Below are 9884 nucleotides of genomic sequence, written 5' to 3'. Positions count from 1 at the left end.
ATCCCCAATACATAGTAAACAAGCTCATAACAATGAAAGAGATTAATTTTTTATTTTTAAACTTTCAAGTTAAAATTTTACATGACAACCCTGGTTTATAGTATTAATATAGTAGAAGCCATATTTGTTTATCTATACACAAACAAACTTTCAGAAACTTCTATAAGTTACAGCTTTGTTATTTTTTGTCTCAGGAAGCTGAAAAGTATCTTAAAATTTTACTGAGAGTCTCAGCTTTCCGACAGTATGTTCGGATTGACCGAAAAAAGTCGAATTCTGGAGATATATGTGCAAACGTAGAGTTATCTCTTGAAATCGTTTGTAATGCGAACATTTGGTCTATATTTTTAGCCTGTATTTATGTTTTCAAAAAAAAAGGTGTAAAGTAGTTGAAAAAATATTTTTTACTGTTTACTTGAATGACGATTGTGTACTCTTTAGTTTAAAACTTGATTTAAGGTTATTTCGTTTTATAAGCAATTTTATAAATTTGATCATAAAAAGTATTGTACAGTATTTTTTGTATTAAGTTTAAGTAAGTAATTACAATAATGTTTTGGTACTGGATTAAGTTATCTAGGTTTGTTTTTAATGTTTACCACAATTAATTTACATTTATCAAACTAACTTATTTACTAACTTAATCAACACAAAAAATAATAAACAAATTAATGAGTTACGTATATATTGAAAACAAACACAATATTATCCCCGGCGCGATGGTGCAGAGGTTTATAAACGGTCTGGCAATCGGAACGTCGTAAGATCGAAGCCCGGAGCGTCGGGCAGTAATGTATTGGACTCTGCTGTTCTTTGTAAATTTAACGGCCTTAATCAGGCTTTTTTGTTTCCAAGGTAACTTTTTTTATGTGTTTTACTAACGATCACTCCTGGTAACTGTACTTATGTGTTTAAGTTTACAGATAAATATAATAAACTTCTAGAATATTTAGTTGTTATAAAAATTTATTTACGTTCTTTTTTCTTAATGAAAAATTCAACCAACCACAAACTAGCTGACAAACTACGCAATTGCTTACTTTAACTTGTTTAACATGAAATATCTGAAACTACATTTATTCTATAATATGATAGTCCAGTATAATTAAGTAAAATGAACAAACACATAAAACAAATACCAGTTATTAACTTTCTAAAACTTTTAATTTTAAAAACGTGTTTGCATCCCCAATACATAGTAAACAAGCTCATAACAATGAAAGAGATTAATTTTTTATTTTTAAACTTTCAAGTTAAAATTTTACATGACAACCCTGGTTTATAGTATTAATATAGTAGAAGCCATATTTGTTTATTTATACACAAACAAACTTTCAGAAACTTCTATAAGTTACAGCTTTGTTATTTTTTGTCTCAGGAAGCTGAAAAGTATCTTAAAATTTTACTGAGAGTCTCAGCTTTCCGACAGTATGTTCGGATTGACCGAAAAAAGTCGAATTCTGGAGATATATGTGCAAACGTAGAGTTATCTCTTGAAATCGTTTGTAATGCGAACATTTGGTCTATATTTTTAGCCTGTATTTATGTTTTCAAAAAAAAAGGTGTAAAGTAGTTGAAAAAATATTTTTTACTGTTTACTTGAATGACGATTGTGTACTCTTTAGTTTAAAACTTGATTTAAGGTTATTTCGTTTTATAAGCAATTTTATAAATTTGATCATAAAAAGTATTGTACAGTATTTTTTGTATTAAGTTTAAGTAAGTAATTACAATAATGTTTTGGTACTGGATTAAGTTATCTAGGTTTGTTTTTAATGTTTACCACAATTAATTTACATTTATCAAACTAACTTATTTACTAACTTAATCAACACAAAAAATAATAAACAAATTAATGAGTTACGTATATATTGAAAACAAACACAATATTATCCCCGGCGCGATGGTGCAGAGGTTTATAAACGGTCTGGCAATCGGAACGTCGTAAGATCGAAGCCCGGAGCGTCGGGCAGTAATGTATTGGACTCTGCTGTTCTTTGTAAATTTAACGGCCTTAATCAGGCTTTTTTGTTTCCAAGGTAACTTTTTTTATGTGTTTTACTAACGATCATTCCTGGTAACTGTACTTATGTGTTTAAGTTTACAGATAAATATAATAAACTTCTAGAATATTTAGTTGTTATAAAAATTTATTTACGTTCTTTTTTCTTAATGAAAAATTCAACCAACCACAAACTAGCTGACAAACTACGCAATTGCTTACTTTAACTTGTTTAACATGAAATATCTGAAACTACATTTATTCTATAATATGATAGTCCAGTATAATTAAGTAAAATGAACAAACACATAAAACAAATACCAGTTATTAACTTTCTAAAACTTTTAATTTTAAAAACGTGTTTGCATCCCCGATACATAGTAAACAAGCTCATAACAATCAAAGCGATTAATTTTTTATTTTTAAACTTTCAAGTTAAAATTTTACATGACAACCCTGGTTTATAGTATTAATATAGTAGAAGCCATATTTGTTTATTTATACACAAACAAACTTTCAGAAACTTCTATAAGTTACAGCTTTGTTATTTTTTGTCTCAGGAAGCTGAAAAGTATCTTAAAATTTTACTGAGAGTCTCAGCTTTCCGACAGTATGTTCGGATTGACCGAAAAAAGTCGAATTCTGGAGATATATGTGCAAACGTAGAGTTATCTCTTGAAATCGTTTGTAATGCGAACATTTGGTCTATATTTTTAGCCTGTATTTATGTTTTCAAAAAAAAAGGTGTAAAGTAGTTGAAAAAAATATTTTTTACTGTTTACTTGAATGACGATTGTGTACTCTTTAGTTTAAAACTTGATTTAAGGTTATTTCGTTTTATAAGCAATTTTATAAATTTGATCATAAAAAGTATTGTACAGTATTTTTTGTATTAAGTTTAAGTAAGTAATTACAATAATGTTTTGGTACTGGATTAAGTTATCTAGGTTTGTTTTTAATGTTTACCACAATTAATTTACATTTATCAAACTAACTTATTTACTAACTTAATCAACACAAAAAATAATAAACAAATTAATGAGTTACGTATATATTGAAAACAAACACAATATTATCCCCGGCGCGATGGTGCAGAGGTTTATAAACGGTCTGGCAATCGGAACGTCGTAAGATCGAAGCCCGGAGCGTCGGGCAGTAATGTATTGGACTCTGCTGTTCTTTGTAAATTTAACGGCCTTAATCAGGCTTTTTTGTTTCCAAGGTAGATTTTTTTATGTGTTTTACTAACGATCATTCCTGGTAACTGTACTTATGTGTTTAAGTTTACAGATAAATGTAATAAACTTCTAGAATATTTAGTTGTTATAAAAATTTATTTACGTTCTTTTTTCTTAATGAAAAATTCAACCAACCACAAACTAGCTGACAAACTACGCAATTGCTTACTTTAACTTGTTTAACATGAAATATCTGAAACTACATTTATTCTATAATATGATAGTCCAGTATAATTAAGTAAAATGAACAAACACATAAAACAAATACCAGTTATTAACTTTCTAAAACTTTTAATTTTAAAAACGTGTTTGCATCCCCGATACATAGTAAACAAGCTCATAACAATCAAAGCGATTAATTTTTTATTTTTAAACTTTCAAGTTAAAATTTTACATGACAACCCTGGTTTATAGTATTAATATAGTAGAAGCCATATTTGTTTATTTATACACAAACAAACTTTCAGAAACTTCTATAAGTTACAGCTTTGTTATTTTTTGTCTCAGGAAGCTGAAAAGTATCTTAAAATTGTTACTGAGAGTCTCAGCTTTCCGACAGTATGTTCGGATTGACCGAAAAAAGTCGAATTCTGGAGATATATGTGCAAACGTAGAGTTATCTCTTGAAATCGTTTGTAATGCGAACATTTTGTCTATATTTTTAGCCTGTATTTATGTTTTCAAAAAAAAAGGTGTAAAGTAGTTGAAAAAATATTTTTTACTGTTTACTTGAATGACGATTGTGTACTCTTTAGTTTAAAACTTGATTTAAGGTTATTTGGTTTTATAAGCAATTTTATAAATTTGATCATAAAAAGTATTGTACAGTATTTTTTGTATTAAGTTTAAGTAAGTAATTACAATAATGTTTTGGTACTGGATTAAGTTATCTAGGTTTGTTTTTAATGTTTACCACAATTAATTTACATTTATCAAACTAACTTATTTACTAACTTAATCAACACAAAAAATAATAAACAAATTAATGAGTTACGTATATATTGAAAACAAACACAATATTATCCCCGGCGCGATGGTGCAGAGGTTTATAAACGGTCTGGCAATCGGAACGTCGTAAGATCGAAGCCCGGAGCGTCGGGCAGTAATGTATTGGACTCTGCTGTTCTTTGTAAATTTAACGGCCTTAATCAGGCTTTTTTGTTTCCAAGGTAGATTTTTTTATGTGTTTTACTAACGATCATTCCTGGTAACTGTACTTATGTGTTTAAGTTTACAGATAAATGTAATAAACTTCTAGAATATTTAGTTGTTATAAAAATTTATTTACGTTCTTTTTTCTTAATGAAAAATTCAACCAACCACAAACTAGCTGACAAACTACGCAATTGCTTACTTTAACTTGTTTAACATGAAATATCTGAAACTACATTTATTCTATAATATGATAGTCCAGTATAATTAAGTAAAATGAACAAACACATAAAACAAATACCAGTTATTAACTTTCTAAAACTTTTAATTTTAAAAACGTGTTTGCATCCCCGATACATAGTAAACAAGCTCATAACAATCAAAGCGATTAATTTTTTATTTTTAAACTTTCAAGTTAAAATTTTACATGACAACCCTGGTTTATAGTATTAATATAGTAGAAGCCATATTTGTTTATTTATACACAAACAAACTTTCAGAAACTTCTATAAGTTACAGCTTTGTTATTTTTTGTCTCAGGAAGCTGAAAAGTATCTTAAAATTGTTACTGAGAGTCTCAGCTTTCCGACAGTATGTTCGGATTGACCGAAAAAAGTCGAATTCTGGAGATATATGTGCAAACGTAGAGTTATCTCTTGAAATCGTTTGTAATGCGAACATTTTGTCTATATTTTTAGCCTGTATTTATGTTTTCAAAAAAAAAGGTGTAAAGTAGTTGAAAAAATATTTTTTACTGTTTACTTGAATGACGATTGTGTACTCTTTAGTTTAAAACTTGATTTAAGGTTATTTGGTTTTATAAGCAATTTTATAAATTTGATCATAAAAAGTATTGTACAGTATTTTTTGTATTAAGTTTAAGTAAGTAATTACAATAATGTTTTGGTACTGGATTAAGTTATCTAGGTTTGTTTTTAATGTTTACCACAATTAATTTACATTTATCAAACTAACTTATTTACTAACTTAATCAACACAAAAAATAATAAACAAATTAATGAGTTACGTATATATTGAAAACAAACACAATATTATCCCCGGCGCGATGGTGCAGAGGTTTATAAACGGTCTGGCAATCGGAACGTCGTAAGATCGAAGCCCGGAGCGTCGGGCAGTAATGTATTGGACTCTGCTGTTCTTCGTCAATTTAACGGCCTTAATCAGGCTTTTTTGTTTCCAAGGTAACTTTTTTTATGTGTTTTACTAACGATCACTCCTGGTAACTGTACTTATGTGTTTAAGTTTACAGATAAATATAATAAACTTCTAGAATATTTAGTTGTTATAAAAATTTATTTACGTTCTTTTTTCTTAATGAAAAATTCAACCAACCACAAACTAGCTGACAAACTACGCAATTGCTTACTTTAACTTGTTTAACATGAAATATCTGAAACTACATTTATTCTATAATATGATAGTCCAGTATAATTAAGTAAAATGAACAAACACATAAAACAAATACCAGTTATTAACTTTCTAAAACTTTTAATTTTAAAAACGTGTTTGCATCCCCGATACATAGTAAACAAGCTCATAACAATCAAAGCGATTAATTTTTTATTTTTAAACTTTCAAGTTAAAATTTTACATGACAACCCTGGTTTATAGTATTAATATAGTAGAAGCCATATTTGTTTATTTATACACAAACAAACTTTCAGAAACTTCTATAAGTTACAGCTTTGTTATTTTTTGTCTCAGGAAGCTGAAAAGTATCTTAAAATTGTTACTGAGAGTCTCAGCTTTCCGACAGTATGTTCGGATTGACCGAAAAAAGTCGAATTCCGGAGATATATGTGCAAACGTAGAGTTATCTCTTGAAATCGTTTGTAATGCGAACATTTGGTCTATATTTTTAGCCTGTATTTATGTTTTCAAAAAAAAAGGTGTAAAGTAGTTGAAAAAATATTTTTTACTGTTTACTTGAATGACGATTGTGTACTCTTTAGTTTAAAACTTGATTTAAGGTTATTTCGTTTTATAAGCAATTTTATAAATTTGATCATAAAAAGTATTGTACAGTATTTTTTGTATTAAGTTTAAGTAAGTAATTACAATAATGTTTTGGTACTGGATTAAGTTATCTAGGTTTGTTTTTAATGTTTACCACAATTAATTTACATTTATCAAACTAACTTATTTACTAACTTAATCAACACAAAAAATAATAAACAAATTAATGAGTTACGTATATATTGAAAACAAACACAATATTATCCCCGGCGCGATGGTGCAGAGGTTTATAAACGGTCTGGCAATCGGAACGTCGTAAGATCGAAGCCCGGAGCGTCGGGCAGTAATGTATTGGACTCTGCTGTTCTTTGTAAATTTAACGGCCTTAATCAGGCTTTTTTGTTTCCAAGGTAGATTTTTTTATGTGTTTTACTAACGATCACTCCTGGTAACTGTACTTATGTGTTTAAGTTTACAGATAAATATAATAAACTTCTAGAATATTTAGTTGTTATAAAAATTTATTTACGTTCTTTTTTCTTAATGAAAAATTCAACCAACCACAAACTAGCTGACAAACTACGCAATTGCTTACTTTAACTTGTTTAACATGAAATATCTGAAACTACATTTATTCTATAATATGATAGTCCAGTATAATTAAGTAAAATGAACAAACACATAAAACAAATACCAGTTATTAACTTTCTAAAACTTTTAATTTTAAAAACGTGTTTGCATCCCCGATACATAGTAAACAAGCTCATAACAATCAAAGCGATTAATTTTTTATTTTTAAACTTTCAAGTTAAAATTTTACATGACAACCCTGGTTTATAGTATTAATATAGTAGAAGCCATATTTGTTTATTTATACACAAACAAACTTTCAGAAACTTCTATAAGTTACAGCTTTGTTATTTTTTGTCTCAGGAAGCTGAAAAGTATCTTAAAATTGTTACTGAGAGTCTCAGCTTTCCGACAGTATGTTCGGATTGACCGAAAAAAGTCGAATTCCGGAGATATATGTGCAAACGTAGAGTTATCTCTTGAAATCGTTTGTAATGCGAACATTTGGTCTATATTTTTAGCCTGTATTTATGTTTTCAAAAAAAAAGGTGTAAAGTAGTTGAAAAAATATTTTTTACTGTTTACTTGAATGACGATTGTGTACTCTTTAGTTTAAAACTTGATTTAAGGTTATTTCGTTTTATAAGCAATTTTATAAATTTGATCATAAAAAGTATTGTACAGTATTTTTTGTATTAAGTTTAAGTAAGTAATTACAATAATGTTTTGGTACTGGATTAAGTTATCTAGGTTTGTTTTTAATGTTTACCACAATTAATTTACATTTATCAAACTAACTTATTTACTAACTTAATCAACACAAAAAATAATAAACAAATTAATGAGTTACGTATATATTGAAAACAAACACAATATTATCCCCGGCGCGATGGTGCAGAGGTTTATAAACGGTCTGGCAATCGGAACGTCGTAAGATCGAAGCCCGGAGCGTCGGGCAGTAATGTATTGGACTCTGCTGTTCTTTGTAAATTTAACGGCCTTAATCAGGCTTTTTTGTTTCCAAGGTAGATTTTTTTATGTGTTTTACTAACGATCATTCCTGGTAACTGTACTTATGTGTTTAAGTTTACAGATAAATGTAATAAACTTCTAGAATATTTAGTTGTTATAAAAATTTATTTACGTTCTTTTTTCTTAATGAAAAATTCAACCAACCACAAACTAGCTGACAAACTACGCAATTGCTTACTTTAACTTGTTTAACATGAAATATCTGAAACTACATTTATTCTATAATATGATAGTCCAGTATAATTAAGTAAAATGAACAAACACATAAAACAAATACCAGTTATTAACTTTCTAAAACTTTTAATTTTAAAAACGTGTTTGCATCCCCGATACATAGTAAACAAGCTCATAACAATCAAAGCGATTAATTTTTTATTTTTAAACTTTCAAGTTAAAATTTTACATGACAACCCTGGTTTATAGTATTAATATAGTAGAAGCCATATTTGTTTATTTATACACAAACAAACTTTCAGAAACTTCTATAAGTTACAGCTTTGTTATTTTTTGTCTCAGGAAGCTGAAAAGTATCTTAAAATTGTTACTGAGAGTCTCAGCTTTCCGACAGTATGTTCGGATTGACCGAAAAAAGTCGAATTCTGGAGATATATGTGCAAACGTAGAGTTATCTCTTGAAATCGTTTGTAATGCGAACATTTTGTCTATATTTTTAGCCTGTATTTATGTTTTCAAAAAAAAAGGTGTAAAGTAGTTGAAAAAATATTTTTTACTGTTTACTTGAATGACGATTGTGTACTCTTTAGTTTAAAACTTGATTTAAGGTTATTTCGTTTTATAAGCAATTTTATAAATTTGATCATAAAAAGTATTGTACAGTATTTTTTGTATTAAGTTTAAGTAAGTAATTACAATAATGTTTTGGTACTGGATTAAGTTATCTAGGTTTGTTTTTAATGTTTACCACAATTAATTTACATTTATCAAACTAACTTATTTACTAACTTAATCAACACAAAAAATAATAAACAAATTAATGAGTTACGTATATATTGAAAACAAACACAATATTATCCCCGGCGCGATGGTGCAGAGGTTTATAAACGGTCTGGCAATCGGAACGTCGTAAGATCGAAGCCCGGAGCGTCGGGCAGTAATGTATTGGACTCTGCTGTTCTTCGTCAATTTAACGGCCTTAATCAGGCTTTTTTGTTTCCAAGGTAACTTTTTTTATGTGTTTTACTAACGATCACTCCTGGTAACTGTACTTATGTGTTTAAGTTTACAGATAAATATAATAAACTTCTAGAATATTTAGTTGTTATAAAAATTTATTTACGTTCTTTTTTCTTAATGAAAAATTCAACCAACCACAAACTAGCTGACAAACTACGCAATTGCTTACTTTAACTTGTTTAACATGAAATATCTGAAACTACATTTATTCTATAATATGATAGTCCAGTATAATTAAGTAAAATGAACAAACACATAAAACAAATACCAGTTATTAACTTTCTAAAACTTTTAATTTTAAAAACGTGTTTGCATCCCCGATACATAGTAAACAAGCTCATAACAATCAAAGCGATTAATTTTTTATTTTTAAACTTTCAAGTTAAAATTTTACATGACAACCCTGGTTTATAGTATTAATATAGTAGAAGCCATATTTGTTTATTTATACACAAACAAACTTTCAGAAACTTCTATAAGTTACAGCTTTGTTATTTTTTGTCTCAGGAAGCTGAAAAGTATCTTAAAATTGTTACTGAGAGTCTCAGCTTTCCGACAGTATGTTCGGATTGACCGAAAAAAGTCGAATTCTGGAGATATATGTGCAAACGTAGAGTTATCTCTTGAAATCGTTTGTAATGCGAACATTTTGTCTATATTTTTAGCCTGTATTTATGTTTTCAAAAAAAAAGGTGTAAAGTAGTTGAAAAAATATTTTT

The sequence above is a fragment of the Thalia democratica genome, chromosome 3, assembly GCF_965202585.1.
Source record: "Thalia democratica chromosome 3, ktThaDemo2.hap1.1, whole genome shotgun sequence".
Classification (NCBI taxonomy): Eukaryota; Metazoa; Chordata; class Thaliacea; order Salpida; family Salpidae; genus Thalia; species Thalia democratica.
The sequence above is the reverse complement of the archived record's forward strand: the minus strand, read 5'-3'. Positions refer to the sequence as shown.